At 39.4% G+C, this 27,629-nt stretch overlaps 1 long non-coding RNA gene across 1 annotated transcript; it reads right to left on the bottom strand.

Moving 5' to 3' along the window:
* Positions 1 to 18,643: 18,643 nt before the first annotated feature.
* Positions 18,644 to 22,876, bottom strand: LOC148211273 (uncharacterized). Its single transcript, XR_015791016.1, has 2 exons — positions 22,758 to 22,876; positions 18,644 to 18,952 (listed from the first exon to the last, which is right to left on the bottom strand). It is a non-coding gene; the product is annotated as an uncharacterized LOC148211273 (long non-coding RNA).
* Between the last annotated feature and the right edge of the window lie 4,753 nt (positions 22,877 to 27,629).

Genomic DNA, 27,629 nt, shown 5'->3' with positions numbered 1-27,629 from the left:
TCTTTAGAAATTTTCTCACTTTTTAGAAATTTTCAACTTTTATTTTCTTTTATAAGTTTCATCGTATGTATCCTTCTATCACTTTTTTCTTCTAAAAATTTTTTCTAAAGATTTTTCAACATATTTCTAAATTTTTTAATAAATAGAAAAGAAAAAACACACTTAGCTTAAAGCAAAATTATAATGTCTACTTCATATAAGTGGTTCAACTTTAATATTTATATTTATTATTTAAACTTTTTCCCTTTTCTTTTTTAATTGACCTCCCTGCATGAATCAGTTGAACCTTAATGGCCCACTGATTTTCGATATTTGATTATTATTCTTTTATATAATTTTTAATTTAAATTTTTCGAAGTCAAAATAAATTGCTAATTTGAAAATGAATTATCTAAATTACATGCAACTATACTCCGTAGACAAAAGTTTTGTATGATTACAAGACATGGGATTTTGGTCCCATTTCTAACCTCCACTATAAAATCATCTTAATAAATCCCAAAAAGGGGTCGAATTGTGAACACAGCGAATGTGGAAGAGACTAAATTTGGTCAAAATGCATAGGCTGGAGAATGAAAGCCTAATTTTCTGATGTCATTGAATATCAATTAATATTTCTGGTTTTTTCTACCATACTTCCTCATTCACTGAATATATATTTATCTATTGTCATTCTCAAAATAGTGTTTGCATTCTATTTTTTTTCTTCAGATCTTTTAAATTAATCGAATATATATTTTAAAAACGATTGTTCAGATTTAACATTCAATTTACTCACTAACAAATTACCTTTAGAAAAACAGAAGACACTGGAAAATTATTATCAACTAGTAATAAGAATTGAGAATTTTGAATGTAACGAAATATTTCAATTTTAATGCATTTTATCCACTTTAGTGAGTAACAACTTTACTCTCGTCCCTAAAAGTTTTAATTTTAGCATCTATTCATTAAAAAAACAAAAAGAATTGTATGACTATCAACATTTATAGAATTTTTTTTTTTACTTCAACATTCATAGATTCAACATTATAGCATAGGTGTAAGAATGATGAAACATGACCTTATTATATGGTAATAAATTGGAAAATAAAGTGTTGATAAATGTGGAACTCCAACAAAATGAAATGGAAAATGAGGATGTCCAAAAAAGTCAAAAAAAAAAAAAAAAGTTAGGGCTAACGAAATAGGTTTGATTGAGTTGGGTGGGAGTAGGTGGATGAGGTCAACTTTGGTAAGCTGGTTAGTTTCTGAATCAGTTTCTTCTACACGTCGATATTTTTGTTCCTTTATGAGAGTTTTCAAACAAAACATTTATGTTTCATTTATCCGAATTTTTTAAACATGATTTATAGAGTCAACAATGGTTTTCTTTTTTTCTTAAAAATCAAAATTAACCCATTAGGAGGAGGCTTGTCTTTTTCAGGTGAATTCTTTGTAAAGTGAAAATGTGTATATTATTATTATTTATTGGATAAATTGCATAAATCACCCTAAAGTATGGTAGATGTTGCAATTACACCCCTCAATTTTCAATTGAGAAAATTGGACCCTGAACATTTAATAATAAAAATTAAACCCTTCAACTTGGCTAAATAAGAAAATTTTACCTTTTAAGTTTTTCAATTATAAAAATAAAATCCTTAAAACTTTAAATATGAGATGTATTTTACACTATTTTTCCCCAAATTTCTATTTTTACCGTTGAAACATGGAAAACGGAGCGGGGTCTCCATCCACCAAACTCATTCTCGAGATTTCCACCCCTGCTCGCGTTTCGTCGAACACCTCTGCTTCTCTGGAACCACCATCCAAATGACGGCGATGACAATCCTAAATACCATCGCTCTTGCACCTTCCTCTCTAATCAACTTTCTTTTAAGGATTTGATTTGGTTAATGACATAGTTTGAATTTTTTGATTGAAGGGGTTGGGGGTGTGGTCGCCGCTTAAGAAAAGGAGGAAGATGCTTTTCATGGAGAAACACGAGCGTAGACGTGTGGCTGAGGATCGGCGGCAGGAGGAGAATGGGGTTTGCCAGATGAGAGTCCAATTCCGGTGTTTGAATTGTAAAAAGAAGGAAATTTGGGGGAGAAATAGAGTAGAATACCTGTAATTCTTAAAGTTTAAGGGTATTATTTTTCTACTATTGAAAATTTTATGGGTAAAATTTTATAACTTATCGAGGGTTTATTTTTTATTATTAAAAGTTTAGGTGTCCAATCTTTTCACTTATGAAATTTTGAGGGGTTAATTTTTCTAATTGGAAGTTGAGGGGTGTAATTGCAACATCTACCATACTTTAGGGGTGGTTTGTGCAATTTACTCTTATTTTTTTTACTTGTGGATGCAGAAAGCTGGAACCTGGATCTTGGAGAAATGCCATAAATAAGGGGAGGGGATTGTTCGATTATCATTTGTATAACGAAAATTACATTGGATAGTAAATTTTTTTTTATCTATTTAGGAAAATGTCAACCACTTTTTAAAATTACACATGTGGCAAAAAGAATGAGAATTATTATTTTGAGTTTCAATTTTATCGTTTTTAAGTTAGTTTACCTCTCCAGTCCATCGAAGCATACAGAAAATGGCGGTCGCCTTTGGAGTTAGGGTTGTTTATGCAGGTATTTGCACAACGGTTCTTTGCCTCGAACCCGGTCCTAGCTCCAACTTGAAAGACTGGGGAGACCTGCACAAGAGGGCAAAATTTCTGACACTCAAGTCAGTAAGTAGCTCGGACTCACTATTAAGTTCGAGGAGAAAATCCTTATCTCATGGTGAAATAGGCCCTCTATTTATAGGTTTAGATCCCAACAGCGGTCACGACAAGCGGTTACTTTGGTCGGTTTTGAGGTCGGATATGTCGGGTTCAAGTAGCTCGACCTCGGATACTTTCGAGGTGGTAACACAATTAGGAGTAAAGCACTTCCCTCCTCGGAAGGTTCCGAGGAGGAGCTTTGCGAAACAACTCTCCTAAACAATCTCTTCTGATTGCCAATCTCTGTCATCCACGTGGTAATTGGATATTTTATCCCCAAACATCGGCCCCCTCTCTCCCAGGTTCGATCTCGATCTGGCAGAGAAGTTTTGTTATTATTCCGAAGAGTCCGATCCACGTGGCAATGTGAGCATTCAATTTACTCAATTTATTAATTGCGCCGTTGGGGGACCTCAAAAGTGAAACCGACGTTCGGCATGCACTCGAGTACTCAAGACGTTCGGAATTCTTCCAATCTGTGACGTCTGTTTTCGGACACGTGTGCGGTTGAGATTAAACTTCGAGTTACTATAAATACCTCCAGGGTTCCGTTTCCACTTTTTATGGTATATGAAATCTTGGAGTCCGACCTGATCAGATTGGAATTCTTGCTCTAGGTCAGTCTCGTTCTTTTGAATTTGTTTCTCTTATTTTCTCCTTTTACTTTTCGAGTCATGTCGGAATTCTCCAGTTCGTCCTCTCTTAGTAGCCCATCTAGTTACCTAGCTCGAAATCGGGACTCTTCACCCAAGAAAGCCGATTATGTAGAGGAGTTCGCCAGTAGGTTAGATTCCGAATTAGAGGAGGAAGAGATAGAAAATTTTAGGTTCTCGGATGACGAAGGGGATGATAGTGACACCTCTACCTCGGGCCAAGGTTTAGAATACCCTTCCCAGATGCCTGAAAACTACCTTGGTCCTCTTCGTAGGAGGTATAGCATCCCAGACGACATCACCCTTAGACTTCCCAAGGAAGGGGAAAGAGCTGACAGTCCTCTAGACGGGTGCGTAACCCTTTACTTGAAAATGTTCGAGTATGGGTTCCGACTTCCCGTTCACCCTTTAGTGCAGGAGTTCTTGTTCCGAACTGAACTAGCTCCTCGCAGGTGACCCCCACTGGATGGAGAGTTATCTTTGGTCTCGCCGTGTTATTCTGGCTTAGGTGTAAGGAAGTTGATGACTTACACCTCATCGGAGCTGATCAACTTTTGGCCTGCTTTGAGGTTAAACGAATTTCTAGAGAGCTAGGGAGGTACTATTTGTGCGCTAGGAAGGGCGCAGGAGGCATTTCGAAAAGGCCGACTTCCATAAAGAAGTGGGTGGGGAAGTGGTTCGTCGCCTCCGGATCGTGGCTGGCCAAGAACGAGTTCGACCTGTCCTTCCACAACGTCCCTTGTAGGTTCGGGCACTTAGGTAAAGGGTGGAGTCTTCCCTTGCTTTTGATTTCCTTTCTTCATGGTCTGACCTTTGTTCCTGTCATTTTTAATTGTTATTCGGCCGATTCCTCAGCTCTCCGAGCTGACCTTCAACGCTTTGAAATACTTCAAAGAGCGATTCAAGAGTGGCAAGCAGGTTGGCACCCTCATAACAGACAAGCTTCTGCTTACTTCTTGGCTACTCGACTACAAACCTCGCTTGTCTCCTCCTGAAGCCCAGAGACCGAACTCCAAACTAGGTAAATTGCCTTTACTTGATGTCCTTACCAGGTGCTTTTGTATTCGTTGACTCTTACTAACGATTATTTTTCCTTTGCAGCGATGGTTTGCGAGTTCTCTCAAAGCATGAAACACAAGCGCCCTATCACTAAGAAAGCCGCCAAAATCATTGAGGCACCCAGCCTCTTGGTGGCCGACCAGGAGGTCGAAGTGGCTGACGCTGGCCTTACTACTGTCCCATCTCAGGGAGCAGTCGCAGCTGGGACTTCGCAGGATCAGGAGATCCTCGAGATCTCTCCCCTTAGGGAAATCAGGGAGAAGGCCTCTCCCAAGATGTCAAAAAAGAAGAAAAGGAAGACCCACCACTCTGGGGAAGAGGTGAGGGAGATAGGTGCTGGCCAGCGGGTCAGCCCTTTTGGGAACCTGGTCGACGAACCCGAGGCCAAGATGGGTAGCACTTCCGACCTCGAGATGAGGTTCAAAATTGAAACGTCCAGCGCTGGGGTGAGGGAGAAAGCCATGGAGATCTTCGGGTCCTACTTTGATCGATGCTGGAGGAGAGCTTTCAAATTTGTCAACGCTCCGGGATCGACCATCCAACGATTGTTGGACTACACTGCCGAGGTACGAGCTTGTCTTTCTCTCTTTTTCCCAAGTTTTAACGGCGTTACCTTAGGAGTTTCCCTTTTAACTCTCTTCCCTCTCTTTTCTTTGCAGGCTCATGTTGCAGCTTGCCAGACGCCCTCATGATGAAGGCCAAACTAGAAGGGCATGACCTGCTCACTGTGAAAGAGCGAGAAGCCTCCTCTGCTGCTTTGGAGGCTACTGTTGCCCTAGAGGGGGAGCTCAAAGAAGCTCGGGCTGAGGCTCAGACATGGAAATCTACTTCTGATGCCGATAAGACCGAGCTCAGAAGTGCCCAAGCAGAGGCGACCTGTCATCTAGAGACCTTGCGAGGTGCACACGCCGTGGTCAAGTGCCTGGAGAAGGAGAAGTTCGCCCTGATGAAGCAGAACGACGACCTTGAACGTCTCCGAGATGACCTGGAGGGCAAACTGAAGGCTCGAGACGCCGAGATGGCAGAACTGAGGGCCAAGCTTGAGCTATCTGAGTCAAGGCTCAGCAACAGAGTTCTGCTGGAGGAACCTTTCTGCTACCACCCTGACTTCGATGGGTTCGCCAAAGATTTCAGCGATATTGGCTTCAAGTTCTTGATGAAAGGGGTCTAGGAAGTGCCTCACGAGTTTGACCTTGCACCCATCAAACTGCAATATGAAGAGAAGTGGGCTTCGGGTCCCAATGGGACCACTGGCCCCCAACACTGCGTCGATCAGTATCTGAAGGACCTTGACTCCGACGTCGAGCTCAACGAGGAAGAGAACGATGACCCTTCTTCCCAATATGCTATCAGAGTCCTTCCTTCTTCTGCCGTCGGTGCTAACTCTTCCCAAGAGGCAGGAGGGGCAGACTCCCAGGAGGTTGACATTCTTGGGTCCCAGGGAGAGCTCAGATCACACCTTGGAAGCAGTTAAAGCTCCTCCCAGTTCACGGCCTTTTTTGTACTTTGCTTTAATTTTATCTTCCATTTTTGTACTCAGTCACGAGGCCCATACACCTCGGCCAACCCTTCACCACAGTAATACTATACTCTATTTCGTTTTGAATCCATTTCTAACTGTATTATTCATTTCGTGCTTGCAAATCTTTTGAGGTTTAAACACATTCTTAATAACGAAAAATCAAAGTCTCAACGACCTACTTTAGCTCGTCTCTTACCTCGGACTTGTATGTCCTTTCTATAGGCTTTGAGTCTTATTAAGTTTTAACCCCCACCTCTAGCCCCTATTTAATTTCACATCGAACTTAATTCCTTAGAGACATGAAATTAAATTATATGGAGTCCTTCATTGGGACTATCCCTTGAAAGTTTTTACAAGTCCAGCTCATTCTTTAGACCATTTCAACATTTCAAGGGTAATATCTCTTCAAGTGCGCTGCATTCCATGGATGTGATAGTAGCTTTCCTCCGGGGTCGACAAGCATGTATGTTCCAGGTCGGACGATGCCTTTGACTTCAAATGGCCTCTACCAGCTCGGTTCCAAAACCTCGACGTGCTTCTGCACCTTGCGAAGGACCAGATGTCCGACCTGGAAGCTCCGAGATCGAACTCTTGAGTTATAATGCCTTGCCATTCGGTTTTGGTACTTGGCCAAGCGTAACTGGGCCATCTCCCTTTTCTCGTCAACGAGGTCTAGGTTCAAAAGCAGCTCCTCTTCACTCTTTATCTGTTCGTAGTACTCAACTATTTCGGTTGGCATACCGATCTCAACAGGCACGACGGCCTCAGAGTCGAAGGCCATAGCGAACAGGGTTTCCTCAGTCGACTCTCGCGGGGTAGTTCGGTAGGACCAGAGTACTTCAGGTAGCTCCTCTGCCTATCGCCCTTTCCTTGCGTCGAGCCGTAATTTGAGTCCGCACTTGATAATCTTGTTTATCGCTTCTACTTGTCCGTTGGGCTTGGGATGAGCTGGGGACGAGCATGGATGACTAATTCCGAGCTTGCGGCAGAAGTCTCTGAACTTGGTGTTGTCAAACTGCTTGTCATTGTCTGTCACGATGGCATTAGGTATGTCGAAGCGTCACACAATATTTGTCCAGATGAAGCTTGTGACCCTAGCCTCCGTAATTGTCGAGAGTGCTTCGACCTCAGCCCACTTGGTGAAGTAATCTACTGCAACGACTACGTGGCTTGTCCCTTATTCAACGGGAAGGGTCCGATAAGGTCAACTCCCCATTGTGCAAAGGGCCAAGGTGCCGAGATCGGGGTAAGCAACTCAGCAGGCTGGTGGACGAGGTTTGCAAAGCGCTAACAATTGTCACATGCCTTCATGAACTCCTTTGCATCTCGATAAATTGTGGGCCAGTACTAGTCTTGACACACAACCTTTGCCGACAAAGATCTAGCCCCTGAATGGTTACCACAGACACCCTCATGAACTTCCCTAAGAACATATTGTCCATCTTCTTTGGAAATACACTTAAGAAGGGGCAAGGAAAAGTCGCGCCGGTACAAGGTTCCATCTTGGAGCAAGTACCGAGCTGTCTTCCTTGTTATCTTCTTGGTTTCTCTTGGGTCTGCTGGAACCTTTCCCCCTAAGAAGTCTTTTATCGGCTCCATACACGATGAGGGGTGGGAGTCGATCTCCATCAAGTCCGGCTCCAGAATAGAAGGATTATCCAAAATTTCCACAGGGACCGACCTCGCTAGATCGGTCTCATATGCTGACGCTAACTTGGCCAAGACGTCGGCATTGGAATTTTTTAACCTCGGAATCTAACTAATTTCATAGGTTTGGAAGTAAGCGAGGTGGGACCTGATCTTTCCCAGATACTTCTCCATCCGAGGGTCTTTTGTCTGATAATCTTCCCTAATTTGATTCACTATCAGTTGTGAATCACTGAAAATAAGAAGATGGGTGGCCCCCAACCCTTTGGCCATGTGTAGTCCGGCCAACAAGGCTTCGTACTCGGCTTCATTGTTTGAAGTGCGAAAGTTGAAGCGTAGGGCGTATTCAAAGCGCATGCCATCTGGGGCAAGGAGAAGCACACCTGCTCCACATCTTTTCTCATTCGAAGACCCATCCACGTACACTGTCCAAGGCTGACCAGGTGTGGAGGTTTGAGCTGATGGAGGAGTGAGCTCGGCTATGAAGTCTGCAACAACTTGCCCTTTTACGGCCGTTCGGGGCTCGAACTAGATGTCGTACTCGCTTAACTCTACGACCCACTTCATCAAACGTCTCGACGTTTTTGGCTTGTGGAAAACCTGCTTCAAGGGAACGTTGGTGAGCATAGTCACGGTATGAGCTTGGAGTACGGTCTTAGTCTTTGTGCCGATGTGACCAAGGCGAGGGCAAGCTTCTCCATCTGGGGATACCTTGTCTCGGCCTCGGTCATGGCTTTGCTCGTGTAATAGATAGAGCTCTGTTGCGTTCCATCTTGCTTAACCAGGGCCGAGCTGACTGCGTTCTCTGAAACAGCCAAGTACAAGTATAATTTGTCTCATGGCATTGGCTTTGTGAGTAATGGTGCCGAGGAGAGATAGTCTTTGAGTTTTTCGAAAGCGGCCTCACACTCGTCTGTTCACTCAAATGACCCCTTCGTCCTTAGCATCTTGAAGAAGGGAATGCACTTGTCGGTAGACCTGGAGACGAACCGGTTGAGGGCGGCGATTCTCCCATTAAGGCATTGTAGCTGCTTAAGGGTCCTTGGCGCCTGCATCTCAAGAATGGCCTTTATCTTTTCTGGGTTGGCCTCAATTCACAGTTATTAACCATGAAGCCTAGGAACTTGCCAGATGAAACTCCAAAAGCACACTTGGCAGGATTCAACTTCATCTAGAATCTTCGAAGTACCTCAAAGGCCTCAGTTAGGTCGGCCAAGTGCGACCTGGACTGTTTGCTCTTCACCAGCATGTCATCCACATAGACTTCCATATTACGTCCGATCTGGTTAGCAAACATCTTGTTCACCATTCTTTGGTAAGTTGCCTCTACGTTTCTTAAACCGAAGGGCATAACCTTGTAGCAGTATAAACCTTGATCGATTATGAAGGAAGTGTGGGTCTGATCTGGCTTGTGCATCTTTATTTGGTTGTACCCTGAGTAGGCGTCCATAAACGTGAGCAGCTCGTGCCCGGCCGTTGCATCCACAAGCTGGTCGATCCTCGGAAGTGGAAAACAATCTTTTGAACATGTCTTGTTAAGATTGGTGAAATCTACGCACATTCTCCATTTTTCGTTAGATATTTTAACTAAGACAACGTTAGAGAGCCACTCGGGATACAAAATTTCTTTTATGTATTCCGCTTTTAAAAGTTTGTTTACTTCCTTAACAATTACATCACTCCTCTCCCTATTTACAGGTCTCCATTTTTTGCTTAATAGGTCGGAATGATGGGTCAATGTTGAGGCGGTGGACCATTATTTTTGGATCGATGCCTGACATGTCCTCGTGAGACCATGCAAACACATCAAAGTTCGCCCTGAGGAAGGAGATAAGCTCTTCCCTGGCCGCGGTCCCCAGCTTGGTGCATATGCTCACCTGTTTATCCGGGCTGAGTAGGGGGACAAGCTCCAGTTCTTCAGTAGGCGCAGCTACCTCACGCTGAACGGCTTTGGGTAGTTCGTCCTCGGAAGCTTGAACTACCGGTCTTGGAAGCTTTTCGCCTCTTCTTGGGCGCAGACCGCTGCCCCCTTTAGAGCTGAGGTATAGCACTCACGTGATGCTTTCTGTTCACCTCGGAATATGCCAACCCCATTGACTGTAGAGTACTTCATGGCCTGGTGTAGAGTCGATGAGATGGCACGCAGTGAATGAATGATAGGTCATCCAAATATGGCATTGTAGGCCAACCTACCATCTACCACCACGAACTCAACCATCTGAGTGACTTGGGTATCATCTTGGCCGAGAGTGATGGGAAGATCTGTGTAACCTTCCGGGGTGACAGACTCACCCGCAAATCCCACCAAAGAGGTTGGGCTTTTTTTTAGCTGCGCCCTGGTCCACCCTAGTGTTAGGTACGTGGTGAGAGACAAAATGTTGGCGGAGGCGCCCCCATCCACTAGAACCCTCCTGACCTAGATATGACCTATCATTGGTGAGATCACCAAAGCGTCATTGTGGGGGCAAGTGCACCCCTTCCAGATCAGAGTCAGAGAAGGAGATAAGGCAGATCGGTTTTTGCTCGCGAATACTACAGACTTCTCAACGTGCTTCCCTAGCTAACTCCTTTCTTTTATTTCCAGACTGGCCCCCACTTGGGCCGCCAAAGATGGTGCTGATGACCGCAGGTCGGTCATCTCTCCAAGTTGGCGTCCTCGAACGCTTCCTTTCTTTTTTCTTACCTGTCGAGCCGGAGCCCGGCTTGCCAACATACTTCTTGAAGTAGCCATCTTGAATCAGGTCTTCAATCTGGCACTTCAACTCCCAGCAATTCGAGGTATCATGACCGTGATCGCGATGAAAATGGCAGTACCTGTCTTTATTGCTTTTCTCTGGGTCTCCTCTAAGTTTATCAGGCCGTTTGAGGAGTTTATCCAAATCGTTCTCCTCGATATTGGTTAAAATCTTAGAGATCGGAATGGTGGTTGGGGTGTATCTTTCATAAGGTGCCCTCTGGCTGGAGTCCGAGTCGGACCTCTTGTAGTCAGTTCATCCTTGAGAAGATGACCCATTGTCCTTAGACTTTGAGTCGAACTTCCCCTTTTCTTGGGCCCCTGACTTTTTCTGGTCGGACTTTCCGTCTGTTCGGCCTAATTTGGTTCTGAGTAGTTCTTGTCCGTCTATAACCTTCTTGGCCTTCTGAAAGACCTCGACGAAGGTTGACGATGCTTCCTCGCCCAACTTGACTGTCAAAGATCGGCCAGGCCAGTGAGGAAGTAGCACATAGCCGAATCATCGGAGCAATGCGCAACATTGAGTTGTTCCTCTTGAAAACGGGTCACGTACTCCCTTAAAGTTTCGCCTTCTTTTTATCGGACGGTGGCAAGATGAGTGGCTGTTTTCCTGTCATAGTGCCGAGAAGAGAATTGGTTGATGAATTCTTTCCTCAGCTGACTATAGGTCGAGATCGACCTTGTCGGCATGCTTCAATACCAGAGTCGAGCACTCCCCGTGAGAACGATCTGAAAAGCTAGGCATTTAATGGTGTCTGAGGCCGCTTGGAAGTCCATGAGACCTTCAAAGACCTCAACATAATCTTTTGGGTCCTTGGACCCATCGTACGGCTTCATCGCGGGCGTTTTAAACTTTTGAGGGATAGGGTGAACGGGAGATCGTTCTTGATTCGCATGGCGAGCAGATCTCTGCGGCAGATCTTCCTCTTGCCCTGCTCGGACTTGGTCTTCTACTATTCCAGCGTCGAGGTCACGCTGAGTGCCATTGCCAGTGTTCAAACCTCTCCGTTCTGTCGTATTGGCAGAGTTCGCTGGCTGCACCATTCTCGGACCACTGTTTTGATTACTGGAATGTCTTTAAATGTCTTCCCCACAGATGGCGCCAAATGTTTATGCAGGTATTTACACAACGGTTCTTTGCCTCGAACCCGGTCCTAGCTCCGACCTGAAAGACTGAGGAGACCTGCACTAGAGGGCAAAATCTCCAACGCTCAAGTCAGTAAGTAGCTCGGACTCACGATTAAGTTCGAGGAGAAAATCCTTACCTGATGGTGAAATGGGCCCTCTATTTATAGGTTTAGATCCCGACAGGGTTCACGACAGGTGGTTACCTTGGTCGGTTTTGAGGTCGGATATGTCGGGTTCAAATAGCTCGACCTCGGATACTTTCGAGGTGGTAACACAATTAGGAGTAAAGAAGTTCCCTCCTCGGAAGGTTCCGAGGAGGAGCTTCGCAAAACAACTCTCCTAAACAATCTCTTCTGATTGCCAATCTCTGTCCTCCACGTGGCAATTGGATATTTTATCCCCAAACAAGCATATTTACCCTCACTCCACTATCTATAGCCGACACCAACTACCATAGACTCACTGAACTCACAACTTTCAAGGATATTAAAGCCGATGTTAAAGGCCTAGTGGACGATGACATTGGTGAAATTTCTCGCATCTTTTACCAGCCACTGATCGATTACAACTCCAATGTTTCCGCCAACAGATTCATAAACGTGGCACATAGGGTTGTTGCAAAGAATAAGGGTCCGAGAATTTCAATTGCAAGGCTTTTTTCCACAGTTACTTTCCCCGACCCACCTCAAAATTGTAGACCCACCACCATTAGAGGCTTCCATCTCCATTATCGTAAATATGGTCTTGGGACTTCTAGACTGCATCTCAAGCTTTGAGTGAAAAGCTCATGTTTAATTATTGCATAAAAGAAAGTATAATCATAAAATTAGGATAACTGGCTGATTTCTTGCCCTTTCTTTTTTCTCTTTTTCTTTTTCCTCTGTTTAGGGTGGAGAAATGAGGAGTATTACAACCGTGGAGAGCTCGGGTTGGGAAGTCTGATGGGGGGTTGGGAAGTTTGATGGGGTCTATTGTAGAAGGGCCCATAACACGGCTGCATCCGCCATTGATATTTGATCTATTTATGTGGCCTTTTTTTTGTATTCCAATTTCTTTGTCTTTTACGACATGAAATTTGAAATTTGATTTACCACTAATATATATTTGATATATACTTGATATACCTATGATTTACTATTAATATACCTTTAATATAATCATGATATCTATTGATATAATTATGATATCTGTGTGTTGATATATATCTACTATTTTTTTCCAGATGAAAATAAGGGTGCAAACAAAGAAAATGAAATCTACAGTTACTGATATACAACTATATATCAGATTTATATCAGAGCTATATTTGTAGTAAATCAATGGTAAATCACTATGATATCAACAAATTGGCAAATATATGATTAAATTTAAAATACTTTACATATTAAAAAAAAACTCATTGCCACACCATTAAAAAAAATAGTAGATAGATTATAGTATATCAAAGCACATATCAGAGATAATATATTTGAAATCATTGGTATATCAGTGATATATGAGTGATAAATCAATAATAAATCAACGGTGCATCATATAATCAAATCAGAAGTATATATCAACACACATAAATCATATTTATATATAAGTAGATATCATAGTTATATCAGAGGTATATCAATGATAATTCAGAGATATATCAAGTATATATCAGATATATATAAGTGCTATATCACTTGTAAATCATATATTCATATAAGAAGTAATATCGGTCGATATCATGATTATATCAGAAATAAATAAGATGTATATCAGTTGTACATTAGTGGTATATCAGACGTATGTCAAGTATATATCAGTAGTAAATTAATAAACAGTAAATCATATAATCATATAAAAAGTTATATCAGTAGATATCATAGTTATATTAATAGTACATCAGTGGTATATGAGGTATACCAAGTATATATCAGACATATATCAGTGTTATATTAGTGGTAAATCAATAAATGGTAAATCATATAATTCTAGCAGAAGTTATATCAGTAGATATCATAATTATATCAATGATATCAATTGTATATCAGTGGTATATCAGACGTATATGAAATATATATCAGTAGTAAATTAATAAATGGTAAATAATATAAGAAGTTATATTAGTAGATATCACAATTATATTAGTGGTATGTCAGTTGGATATCAGTGGTACATCAATGGTATATGACGTATATCAAGTATATATAAATGCTATATCAGTGGTAAACCAATAAATGGTAAATCATATAATCATATAAGAAGTTATATCAGTAGATATCATAATTAAACTTATGACGTCAATTGTATATCTATGGTAAATTAGAGATATGTCAAGTATATATTAGATATATATATCAGTAGAAATCTGAGGGACATTGATTCCAACATCCCTCAAGACTAGGCTATTGGTCCTCCATATTTTCGGTCTAATTAAGGGTAAATTTGTGATTTACTCATTTGAGCCTCCGTTTTTTTCGAAATATTTTGCTTTATTTGTATAAAAAAAAGTAGATTCTAAATTTATAATTTCCTTTATTATTTTTTTTTTGGCTATAATTGCAAGTGTCCATTTGTATAAAAGTATAAATTCTCTTAATTGTTACTAAAAAAATCTTATTGAAAGGTCATAGGTTCAAATTCTTATTCCCACATGAAATAAATGCATTAAACTCGGTTAGGGCACTTAGAAGTACATTTTAGGCTTTATAGATCACTTCGTTGCTTTTTAGTCTTTTTTTTCGCTACTTTCTATATTTCACAGGTGGGTGTTGAAGGCAATTCATCATCTGCCATGTGTGAACATCATAGGTAACTTTCTATAAAATATCAAGGAAATTCAACTACAACTTTACGAGTGATACCAATGTTGACAGCTTAGAAGATGTGAGCCGAGTAGAGCTACATATTGCCTTTCGGCCAACCTCCCCTAGGTACGAACCGACCTTGAAAAACACCCACATGCATGAAGGCAACGGGAATGTTCTTCGACAATACGAGCATTTTTTGAAGTGTCGGAGAGTTGTTAGCGCGTTGTCTGAAGCCCTGTTTGGACTTCATATCTATAAATAGAGGTCATCGCCTCCCACGCAATGTACGCGAAACTATTCTCTCTTTGAGCAATAGATCTAATTGTGTACAAACTTGGTCGTTAGAGTGCTAATCTTAAGCAATACTTCACTTCGATACACCTCATCCGAGCTGTGCGGATTTTGAGCTTGATCAATTTCACGATCGAACATTTAGTTCCTTATGTGGGAATCTGACAAGTTTTCATGTCATTCCCTACCATCACCGACCTAAGCAAAAAACTCAAAATCACTCTCAGATGTTTTGCAATCCCACTCCTGGAGGACGTGATGAAGCTCACCATACCTATGCTCGCAGCACTTACTCACAAGTGGTGAGTACCTCGCTACTGTAGGGCTGGGTCAACGATCCAAGGGCCACTCCCCTACTCATGGTCCAACTGTCCATGGTCAGCTTGTTGTGAGCTGACCTACCCTTATTGATCTGCCTCAGGACTAGAATCTGGTGGGTGACAACAATAGGGATGAGCAGTTCCCCTTACTCCCAGTGCAGAGGAACACTCTCCCTCCTCTAGCGCCTCGAATTTGCAACTAGGGCAGTACCGAGGCCCAATCTAGAAGAAATGTTGACCTACCAATTGATCCGACCATCGTCACTAACGTCATCACTGAATTGACCAAGGTAAAAGCTTGGTTGTAAGCTATTGAGAAAGGAGGCAAAATTTCTACCTCCTCGGTCTCACAAGACCCTCGAAAGGACAAGGGCCCAACGCAAGACCCCAAGAGATGACCACAATTATCGTCCAGCTGGAGGAGTTCATATTAGATTCTTCCCGAGCCATGTTGATACAGTATCTAAAGGAAAATCTAGGTTTTTAGTTATGTTGTCTTATTGTTTCTTATTTTCTAGATTGGGCCTTAATGTTTGGGCTTCTTTCTTTAGTTTCTAGTCTTTATTTTGTGCTGTTTTCTTTTGAACTTTATTTTAGGTCCAATTATTTGCAACCTAGTTTTAAGCTGCCGATAGAGATGAATGGAGTCGTTTTCATTTTGAAAAGAAATATTACATAATCTCAAGCATTGGGGGTTTTAGCTTCAGTTTAGACTGATTGCTCTACATCTCAATCAATTTCTATTGTGTTTTCTACACTAAATTAGTATCAGAGCCTCACGATGAACTTGGTCAATAGTGATTGGCAGTGATAGAGAACAAGAAGTTGAAGGAGAGCGGAATTTGCCAGCAATTTTGCGAGCCATGGTAGATCTAGAAAATCGAATTGATGATCGTCTAACTCAATTCATTCTAGAAATCCAGCAGAATATGGAACAACTACTCGCCCACGAGCTCAAAGGGCTGAACGTAGGGGTGGTCGGCGAGGTGGTCAACAACATGCTAGAGGGGGAAAGAGACCTATATTGGAAGAAGAAAACAGCAGTCAATAAAAGAACTATGAAAATAGTAGTACCTAATCTGATAATCTTGTAAAGAAGCAATATTAAGAGGAAATCGACAAGGAAGGGAGTTCCGTCAACCAGCACAATAGAGGAGGGTAGAGCATAGTGAGTATAAAATTAAAATTGATCTTCTTAATTTGATGGCACACTAGATATTAAAGAATTCCTAGATTGGTTACAATATGTGGAAATTTTTTTGAGTTCATGGAAATACCGGAAGAGAATACAGTTAAACTTGTTGCATATAAACTCAAAGGAGGAGAATCAGCCTGGTGGGAACAATTTTAAGCAAATAGAAGAAGAGATGGTAAAGAGAAAATACGTACCTGGGGGTTTAAAACCAGTGATTCAAGATCAATTGTCTTTAAAGTCGATGAACAACTTGTCCAAAGCAATGACACTTACTCGCAAAGTAGAAGAAAACAGCACTAGAACGAATAATCGTTATTTTCAGCCTAAAAAGGAGTTTAGAGAAGGTTTTAGTGATAAGGGAAAATAATTGGCACATAAAATTAGCAAGTATCATCGAAAACCATGAGAGAACCTTCAAAATAGCATGGAAATATAGGAAAACAGTAGCAAAAGAATAATAATCCTTATGCTAAAGCCAACTCGATTCGTTTTTTTTTAAACACAACCCAATTCGTTGCTATAAATGTAACCAACAAGGCCATCGTTAAAGTGAGTGTCCATTGTGTAAACAAGTCAACTTAATTGGGAGGTTGATACTCCTACAGAGAATGAATCAGGTAATGAAACTCTAGACTAAAATGACATTGAGGAGGTTTTGGGTGATGAAGGGGATATAGTGACATGTGTTATTCAAAAAGTTCTTCTTCTACCAAAACAATCGGTGAAATCACAGCACATCAAATTTTCAGAACAAGACGCACTATGGAGAAAGAAGTTTGTGATGTAATAGTGGATAGCGGTAGCACGGAAAATATTGTTGCTCGTTCCTTAGTGAAGACTCTAAAGTTACCCATTGAAAAACATCCCCAGCCATACAAAATTGGTTGGATTAGGAAATGAGGATAGCATAAAGTGTTGGATGTTTGTAAAATCCAATTTTCTATCAAAAAATCTTACCAAGACTCGATAAAATGCGATGTGGTTGATATGGATGCATGTCATTTGTTGTTAGGGAGCCCGTGGCGATTTGACAAAGCAGTGATTTATGATGGAATCGAGAACACTCATAAGTTCAAGTAGGAAAATAAAAACATTCTTCTGTTACCTACATTTAGGCCACCTAACCCACCACCTATGTAACCAAGGCCTTTATTATTGGCTGTTCGTGGAAGTAATTTTTCATATAGACTCAACGATTTATCATCTCCCCTATTTATACTAATGGTAGAGGAAAATATGGGTTCAAAACTTGTTGACGCTGGAATAAAAGGTTGATTAGAGGAATTTTCAGATGTTTTAGCTGCTGATTTACTTACGAAATTACCTCCACTTTCGTGATATTCAGCATTGTATTAACTTGGTACCCGAAGCGAGTCTTCCTAATTTACCTCATTATCGAATGAGCCCAAAAGAGCATGAAATAATACAACAACAGGTTGATGTGTTGCTGGAAAAATAGTTTATTCGAGTATGAGCCCTTGTGTCGTCTCGGCCTTAGTAGTTCCAAAGAAGAATGGTTCATGACATATGTTATTGATAGTAGGGCCATGAACAAGATAACATTGAAATATCGATTCCCAATTCCCCGCTTAGGGGACGTACTTGACAAACTCAAGGGTTCGTGCTTGTTTTCTCGCTTGGATTTACTGAGTGGCTACCACCAAATTCGTATTATGTAAGGAGATGAGTGGAAGACGACATTTAAAACCCGAGAAGGGTTATATGAGTGGAAGGTGATGCCATTTGGGTTAAGCAATGACCCTAGCATGTTTATGAGATTATTAAATAATGTTTTGAAACCATTTATTGGTCGGACAACAGTGGTCTATTTTGATGACATCTTGATTTTTAGCAAGTTTCAAGCTGAACAATATGATCACCTACGGGAAATTTTCGACACTTCGGGCGTATAAATTATATCTCAATCAGAAATAGTGTGAATTTTCTACTGAACAGTTGTTGTTTTTGGGATTCATTATTGGGAAGCATGGGATTCAAATGGATTCGAGTAAAGTTAAAGCTATTGTGGAGTGGTCGTCACCTAACAACGTCACTGGGGTACGTAGCTTTCATGGTTTAGCTAATTTTTATAGAAGGTTCATTTGCAATTTTAGTAGTATTGTGGCTCCCTTGACAAATTGTTTGAAGAAAGGTAGATTTAAATGGGGGAGTGAGGAAGAAGCTAGTTTAATGATAGTGCTAGTTGATAGTGCTTATCATCCACAAACTGATGGACAAACTGAGGTTGTAAATCGAACAGTTGGAAATATGCTACGTTGCTTGGTTAGGGACAATCCTAAGCAATGAGGCATATTTTTGCCTCAAGCAAAATTGTCATATAATGATATGCCTAACTGATCTACAACATTTAGCCCATTTCAAATTGTTTACACTAAAATGCCAAATCATATAGATCTCATACAATCAAGATATCAGACGTATAAAAGACAATGACCATGACAGATGAAATGATACAAATCTGAGATATTATTCAACGTAATGTTCAGCAAGCAAACGCACAGTACAAAGAGCAAGCAGACAAGGAACGAATGGAGAAAATATTTGAGATTGGAGATCTCGTTATGGCTTACCTTCGACGTGAGAAACACCCACTTGGTTCATATTCGAAATTGAAACCCCGCAAAATTGGTTCTTACAAAATTGTTAAAAAAAAAGCAACAACGCTAATGTTCTCAATGTACCACCGGACACACGTCACCTACCTTACAATGTCGTCGATCTGTTTGCCTATCACTCGCCGGATGCTGCCATGACAATCAAAGAAGACGAAGAAAGTTTGGCATCCATTGACGAAACCAATACTGTCGCACCATACGCGTTGTGTACATGAGAGTCGCCCTAGATGAAGAAGATCCAACGTCAGAGGAGGCCATGCAGTTGTTGGAGGGTTAGATTCTTTCTTTAGTTGCTAGTTTTTATTTTGTGTTTTGGACTCTATTTTAGGCCCAATTATTTGCAACCCTAGTTTTAAGCTACAAGTAGAAATGAATGCAGTAGTTTTCATTTTGAAAAGAAATATTATAGAATCTCAAGCATCGGGAGTTCTAGCTTTAGTCTAGACCAATTGCTCTACATCTCAACCAATTTCTATTGTTTTTTCTACAATACACGCAAAGGTGATCGCCAGCATCAAGACCAGCCTCGCGATGGACAACTCTTAAGAGTCAGACTCCCCAAGGTTTATCGGGGAAGTTCCAGAGAATAGTCGCGATCTGCACGACTTAATCAATGGTTGTTCCCAGCAACATCGGCGACAAGTGACCACACTCGGCGACCTGAGGCATACTCTTAACGACTGAAGGGAGAGGAGCCAAGAGGTCAATGATCACCGAGCCGAGTCTCGAAGGGAGCACGACATACGATCCGAGGTGGACCAACTTAGGGAAAAGTTTGAGAAAGAAATTGAGGATCTAAAAAAGCAATACAAGCCTCCAGATCTGCTTCATATAGCCGAGCAGGATGAACCTCCCTTCTCACAGGCTATTCTCGACGCTCTCATTCCTCGAAGTTCAAGGCTCTGCCCAACTCATAAGACGACTCAGGAGATCCGGTCTCGTAAGTCAAGATGTTTGAGAGAAAGATAAATTTTTTGGCTGCTAGCTACACAATGAAATGTCTAGCCTTTCAGATTGCCTTAGAGGGCTCATCACGACTGTGATATTGACAGCTAAAGCCAAAGTCAATTGACAGTTATAAACATCTATGTAGAATGTTCTTAAACCAATTCTCGGCCTGACAGTTGTTGAAGCTACCTTCTTTCCACCTCGGCACAATGAAGCAATGGGACAATGAGTCTCTACATGACAACATTGCTCGGTTTATGGACGAGCAAGTAAAGGTCGTTAGCTGCACAGATGGCATTGCCATGATGTATTTCACAACTGGTCTGAGTGACCGAAATCTGACCATTGAACTCGGTAGCCGACCTCCTATCTCTTTGAATGAGATGCTTGTCCGAGCTAGATAGTACATCAACAAACTTGAACTATGGAAGGCAAATGGGCCGAGCCTTAGCAGTCAAAACAAGGATAAAGATACTCCATTAAATTTTTGTGCATTGGCGTTTCACCAATAATTTAAATATTTTTGTATCGTCATAGATAGTACGTTGTTGGAAAAATTACTTACCAAGTACTTTTCCTGTAACAACCCGTATTTTGTAATATGGTCATTCTAACAATAATGCGGAAGCGTAAATAAATAAACAATATATCAAAGGAAAAACTTTTTTATTAAACTTCTGAAACAGAAACCTATAATATAACAAAATCAAAGAATAATTAGAAGTACTATGCTAAGTTCTTATAATCTAAGTGCTCAGGATCTAACCAACAAATACTATAAAATACAAAATTTTTAACTAATCATGCCAGAATGCTATTCCTCATTCACTATCGTGGCAGTCACTCAAACTTGTATCTAAAAAACATTTAGAAAACAAAAATAAGTACAAAAATACTCGATAAGCAATTTCCATATCAAACATTGAAGTTCATTTTTCCTTCAAAACCAACGTAAATGAAATACAAACAAAACGAAGTTACGAAAGTCCTTATAAGACAAACATCAAAATTTTAAATAATCCAAATTGTTCAAACATTCAAAAAGAACTTTCGTTTATTCGTACTTTCAAAATCAGAGTGGGAAGATGCATTATTTGGGTAGCATACAGAACGTATGTGGTTAACCGTCGGTAACACCGATCAATCAATCAGAAGCTTCAATCAGAGTTGTCAAATTAATATCGACTATAACAATTAGAATGGTTATTAAGTGTGAGGCCCGTGAATAACACAAATCAATCTTCATTCCCAAAGAATTTCAAACCACAAAAGTGCGTTCTCACAAATAAGCCATAACAAAAATCCATCAATTCCAAATTATGCTACTACCCCAAATAAGCAAACATTCTCAAAACAAAAATGACATATCTGGATAACCCTCGAATAAATCAAAATACCTTTCAAAAAATATGCAAAACAATTATTTACTATCAATATGAAATCAATTCAAAACAATTTAAGTAATTTCAAACAAACTTTATCAAATCATACAAAACATAATCTCAAATATTTCACATATAAACCAAATATCAATTTCAAACATTTAACTAATTTCAAACAAAACTTTATCGAATCATCCAAAACAAAATTTCAAAATATTTTGCAAATAAACATAATATCAATTGCCAAAAATACTTATCAAAACCATAATAAATCTTCAATTAAATTACTTAATTTTTAACAAGGATACGGCAAATTACTTACAATAATTTTCGAAGGGATATGACAAATCGACCTACTTTTATCAAAAATCTCACAAAATTCCTTGAATACTTGTAAACCTTTTTAGTAGCCTAGAATACATACTACCCATATCCAAAATCAATTCTAAAATCTTATATAAGAATTTAAAATCCATCCAATTACAAAGCAAATATTATCTACCAAATTTTCACATTCAAAACACTTTTTCACATCAACACAATTAGGAAAATATAGATTTAAGGCTACAAAATCAGATCCGGAAATTAGTTTAGAAAACCTTAAAATTAAAAAATAACAAATTTAAAAGTCCAAAATTGATACGAATCAATACGGAGTAACTTTACCAAGAATTCCTTAATAAAACAATCTTAAAAACCTCCCAACAATTGAAAATTTGGAGATTTTAAATGTGAAATATTTTCTGTTTTATAGAATAAGACATCCCACAATTTAAACACCAAAACACTACATATAACTTACTGTTTTTTTTTTTACCAAAAATCATATCTGAAAAGTGTACAAAATAGCCTTTAAAGTTTGGTAGAAACATATAATTTTCATGTAAAAATCAAAACAATAAATGATATGTAGAGGACCCAAATGGGTACATTTTTTATGCAAAAAGTGTCTAAAATAGCCCAAAAAAGGGTTTCATAAACAAAAAATATTCAAACAAAAAAATTTGGATTTGGAAATTTTTCACGGCAAAAAGTCTTCAAAATCTTTTGTTATAATTGAAAAAGAAAAAAAAAACAAATACCCAAAAAATTTTCCAACAAATCTAATTAAAGATTGAACGTTAGAGAAAAGAAAACAAATATAATATGAAAGAAAACTTACTATTTTTTTTTAAAGAAACTATCAAAATTCTTCTTTATTATTTTCTCCTTTTTTTTCCTCCGGAGAGAAAACTAGGTTTAATCGTCTAAGAAAATTATTAATCTAAAATTAGGGTTTAAGGAGCTTTTAAAACAAAGCTAATAATATATATTTTTTAAAGACTAAACATAAGATAGAGAAAGGATTTAACTTTTAACAAAACTCTTTCCTTTTTAAAATCTTAAAAAAAATTATCTTTTAAAAATTAATTTATATATATATATATATATATATATATAAAATTGGTTGTTACATTTCCCCTTCCATAGTTCGTCACTGAAAACTAAGTCAACCACAAGAATAAGAGAAAAATAGGGAAAATACAGCAACGGTACAAGTAAATTTATACCGGTTCACCCAACTATGATATTGAGATAAATACAAGCCTCACGAGCGCTCTACAAAACTCTCTCTAGATGCCACAGAAATGATCATCTTGCTTCTAAGCACTACACCAATAGATACATTAAGAATACAGAATGAAAAACTTCACTAACCTCAGAAAAATGGGCTGTCGACAACGCTCTACAAACCAACGTTCTCCATTTTCTTCTCTACGAAAGAACATCGCCGCTGCTACTCACATATGTGTGCAACACCCCCACAAAACCCACTTCATGGCTAGGTTAAGGAGCACTTATACATGTATAAGTATGACAGCATACTAACTTGGTGAAGTAACAATAGTTGGGCCTTGTGATTTCTTTCTTGGCCCAACAAATTGCAAGCCCTTTTTAAGTTTAGTGTTTGACTCCACTAATTTCCCAACATATGCCTTATAAATGTATGCTTAATTTTATGGGACGATTGCAAGAATCACCAAAATAAATAAGCGGTTTTAAAAATTGGCGAAATATATTGAATATTGTATAAATGGCTAAATAATTTTTTTTTATATCTTAAATATTATTTTAGACAAATATATCCCTATAATTATATGTGCAAAATTTTAGGGATTTTATTTGGTACAACAACTTGCAAAAACAACGCACCATAATCGTAGGAATCAACTCTAAATCATCACATTTAAACAACTAAATCTAATTTTAAAATTGAAAGTATATTTTGAAAGTGGATAAATAAAAAATTATTCAAAATTTGACTAAAGTTTAAAATTTCTCAATTTCTAAATTAAAATCTATAATCTATAATTTAAAATTTCTAGGTGGGAGGGGTAAATATATTTAGTCGGTCCATACAACTTTGAAATCAAATCAAACATACCTTGTCACGTCAAGTCGTTTTGTCAAACGATGATCGCTTTAGTAACATATGCACACTGTATATATCAATAGATACACGTATATTACTAGAAGTTGATGGTGAGTTGTGGTCTGCACTGGAGTTGCACTTCCATTTATTGGGTAAATGTCACTATCTATAGTAGTCTGCACTGGTGTCGCACTTCTGTTTCTGGGTCCAATGTCGATATCTACAGTGGTCTGCATTTCGGCGGTCAATATCAATATCTACAGTGGTCTACACTAGTGTCACATTTCCATTTCTAGATGAATGTTGGTATCTACAAAAGAAATACCTACAATGTCTTCCCACAGTTAACTTGTTCCTTGAAAAATGATTTGTGAGCACAATCGTGATCCATAACAAAGAACATGAGGGGAAAAGAGGGGGAGAGTAACTTCAGGGGCTAAGTTGCAAACTCTAACAAGAATGGGAGGGAGTGACAGAGAAGCAAACAAAAATAAAATTGAATAAGACTAACCCGAGTCCATGCCCAAGCCAAAGGTAGTAGATACATGGAGCTTTCGCAATCATGATGAGGCCTAATGTGTAGAAAGCTACAGATACTAAAACAGATTTCCATGCTTTCACATCATTGATCTCAAACACCTTAAAAGTCATGGTCTGAGTGATTTGTTCTGGTCACAACTACCATCATATAAAAATGCGATTGCGATTAGTACAAAATTTACTATTGCCGATGGGAGAGCATGAAAGGATGAGACTTAATCCATCGTTGTAGCGAAAAGCTTCGAAGAATGAGACATTGTCCACCTTGAGAAATATTGTCAATCAAATCGTTGCCGAGGGAAAATCTTGGAAAAATGAGAGATCACCTCCAGACTAAAATTTAAATTGTGGAGATATAAAATCAAATCAATTAAATTGGGAAGATGAAAGGTTGGTTCAAATCTAATATATGTTAGATGGTTTCAAATAAGATGGGACAAAACTAGATCCAAGGGCAAACTTAGAATACCATCAAATTTTTAAATGGCCTAAAAAGTAGTTTAGCTATTTAGCTCTTTGTGCAAAATGTGATACTATTTGACCATTTTTTAAAATTGTCCAATTTTAGCTACTCACCTAAATTACCGTAATTGTGTAGGGATGACGATAATATATATTTGTTTAGAAGGATATTTTTTTAATATAGAAAATTTAAACAAGTAATTTCATTTTAAAAAAACATATTGGTAAGTATGTTTTAATAGAAATAATAGTAATTAGAAATATATATATATATATATATATATATATATATTTGAATACGAAATATAATATTTTTTAACTGTGGCAATTCAGATGCTTTTATTTTATATAGTAACCATCACATTTATATAAATCAGCAAGGCAAATTTGTCGTAGTCTTTAAGATCCACCGGATTCAAATGCAAGAAAACCACAAATTTTCTTAAAAACAAACCCATCCATCCAAATATTCCATAAAAGCAAGCTCACTTACCTATTTTCCTTTTAATTTCTATGGTTGAGCTCTTCAATTTCATCTGCCACAATTCTCGACCTCCAATTCTAATGCAACTTTGAAATTTCACTGTTTCAGCTTCAATGCCCCCTCTATGTTATTTTCAATTTCCCTACCATTTCGTTCTTTCTTCTTTCTTTTCTTTCTTTCGTTTTTTTTGCCACATGTCACACAACCAACAAACACCATACATCACACGTCCTCTTCCGAACTTAATTCTTTTTTTTTTCCTTTTGTTTTAATACAAAACAAAAAACAAAGATATCCCTACAAATGCCTTAATTTCCAAAAGAAAATTTTGAATTTTTTTTCGCTTTAAGAAAAATCTTGTAGCTGCAGTAGCTTGGCTAGCCTTAGATGTCGCCGCTCAAAGTCAACTCCAACCACAACAGAAACAAGATCATCTGCACGAGCCTCCGTTGTGATATAACTTTCTCTCTCTCCTTCGGGCCGCAAGATGAAGAGGGAACATCTATATACTGTGTAGGGATAAGTGGACGAACAACCTTAGATTGATCATTTTCATCCGCCTCCAGTGCAACATAGAGAAAGCTAACGTCAACCTTGGTGTGAGCTTCCTCCATCCAATCTACATGCAACTTCATGATATCATTCTAGAGCCTATCATAGGCCCCATTGAACGTAGTGTTGCCTTTAATTTCGAGTCATCCTTCCAATTGAACTAGAAAACCTCTCGATCTACAATCCTCTCTACCTGACAACGTTCCAATTCTACTTACAAAAGCTCTACTTCAGCCAAGGCCATTCTGATCTCAGCCTTAGACTTCTCTAAGGATGCCTCCGCCTCCACCTACTTGCGCTTTGCTAAGTGTAGCTGGACCTGTGCCTCATCAGCATATTGAGTTTGTAAGGTGATTGCAAACAAAGTCTCACATTGGCTAGGGAAGGGAATGATTATGGGTATATAAGAGAGGACAATTATCTCCATTGGTATGAGGCCTTTTTGGTGATACCAAAAGCAAAATCGTGAGGGATATGCCAAAAGCAGACAATATCATACCATTGTGGAGATACTCGGGGTACTTGGGGTACCATTGTCCTTATCACAGCAACTCTCTCCACAGCACTCAGAATCATCGGCAGTAAATTCCCCGAACATGTTCAATTGGTCGATCTTCTCCCATATCTCCGAGCTATGTAAGTTCCTGAGAAGCCAAAGGCAAGAAAGGGCACGCTCGAAAGGGAATATTTCTGCACGGTATTAGAAGAGATCATAGTCAAAGGTACCACCAGGGGCCGAGATCGGAGAGGGAACTATCTTGGGAAGAACCCTCTGTCCAATGATGTTGGCCACAAGGCGGGTCGACTGTCCTGAACAAATCACCCGACCTAGTGGTAGAAGTCGCTCGTTTCATCGCTCTTCGAGCACGGAGACAGTCAACCAAAGAAGTAGGAGGCATGGCTACGAGTTAAGAATCTAACAAGTATCACAAAGTATCTACGCTAAGATACTATAATGATAAACGTAAAAAAAAAATAAAAGAGGGAAAAGAAAATGTACATGGACAGAGAAATTCTTTGCAACTAGCTCTTTCTCCTACCATTGTTTCAACCTCTAAGGTAAAAGTGGGATGGGACAAATTAAGATAACCTGTATAGTTTTGAATACAACTCTAAAGTCAGCGGGACTCTGTCAATCCTAGGTGAAGAAAGCAAGACCCTCTGTAATAGGTCCGCATCCTCACATGGGGTAGGATTAGTTTGAATTGCACGGAGAAAAGATAAAAACATAAGTTAGGAAGAATTAATGACCGACTGAGTTGGAAAAATGGGAGAGTAATAGAGTACTAACCCGGTTGTCTAAACTCAGCCGGAATAAAAGGCAAGTCGTACTGTAGAATCACCTCTGCCAACCAATTGCCTTCAAGAAAGAACCATTTTAGTTTCCACTGCTTTATGGAACTAGGACGCTTTATAGCGGAATGTCGATTTTGGACGTCTTGGCCATATTCATTTCACTCAGTAAGAGGACAACCACAGTGCGAGCACCCCCTGTTCCTCTCCCGAGCCAAATGACGAGCCCTCCAAGGAGTCAATAGGCCACACCGCAACCCTCTTCTTCAAACAGTGAAATTGAGCCCACAATGGAGGAGTTGCCTTTAACTAAAAAAAAAGTAGGTGATAGCTCTAGGGTCTAAGAACAACCCTCCACCCATTAGTCTCCAGACAATGTAACATCCCAACAATATTGACCACCCATTTGCAACCATTTAGGTTGGAGCCAAATGAAAGTAACTTAGAAAATGTTGATTAATAGGATGCAAAGGCAGCTTGACTCCACACCTGTAGCATCTTGGCGTAAAAGGCCACCTCGCCTGGTGATGGGTTAGTCTTGCACTCTCCATATTGAGCGTGAAGTGACTCCAACTCGTCTTCTGTCATTGAGGAACGCACCCAAGATGGCTCTGTCAGTGTGGCTTACAAGAAATCATGGGGTCTTCTTCCCTCCTTTTTTATATACCTACCTCTAAAGGAGGAGCAATGAGAAAGTATGCTTTGACTCCCCCGAAGCGTCAAAGGACTCCAAAAACGATTACAGTGGACCCAACTAGACAGTGTTCTCCCATTCCGACATTACTAAACTCATGGTTTGTAAATAAAAAATAAATTTTTATTCAAT

Source organism: Momordica charantia (assembly GCF_013281855.1).
Source record: "Momordica charantia cultivar OHB3-1 chromosome 5 unlocalized genomic scaffold, Mcharantia_2.0 BLBB01000005.1, whole genome shotgun sequence".
In the NCBI taxonomy this organism is placed as follows: Eukaryota; Viridiplantae; Streptophyta; class Magnoliopsida; order Cucurbitales; family Cucurbitaceae; genus Momordica; species Momordica charantia.
This window is presented reverse-complemented; position numbering and strand designations above follow the sequence as displayed.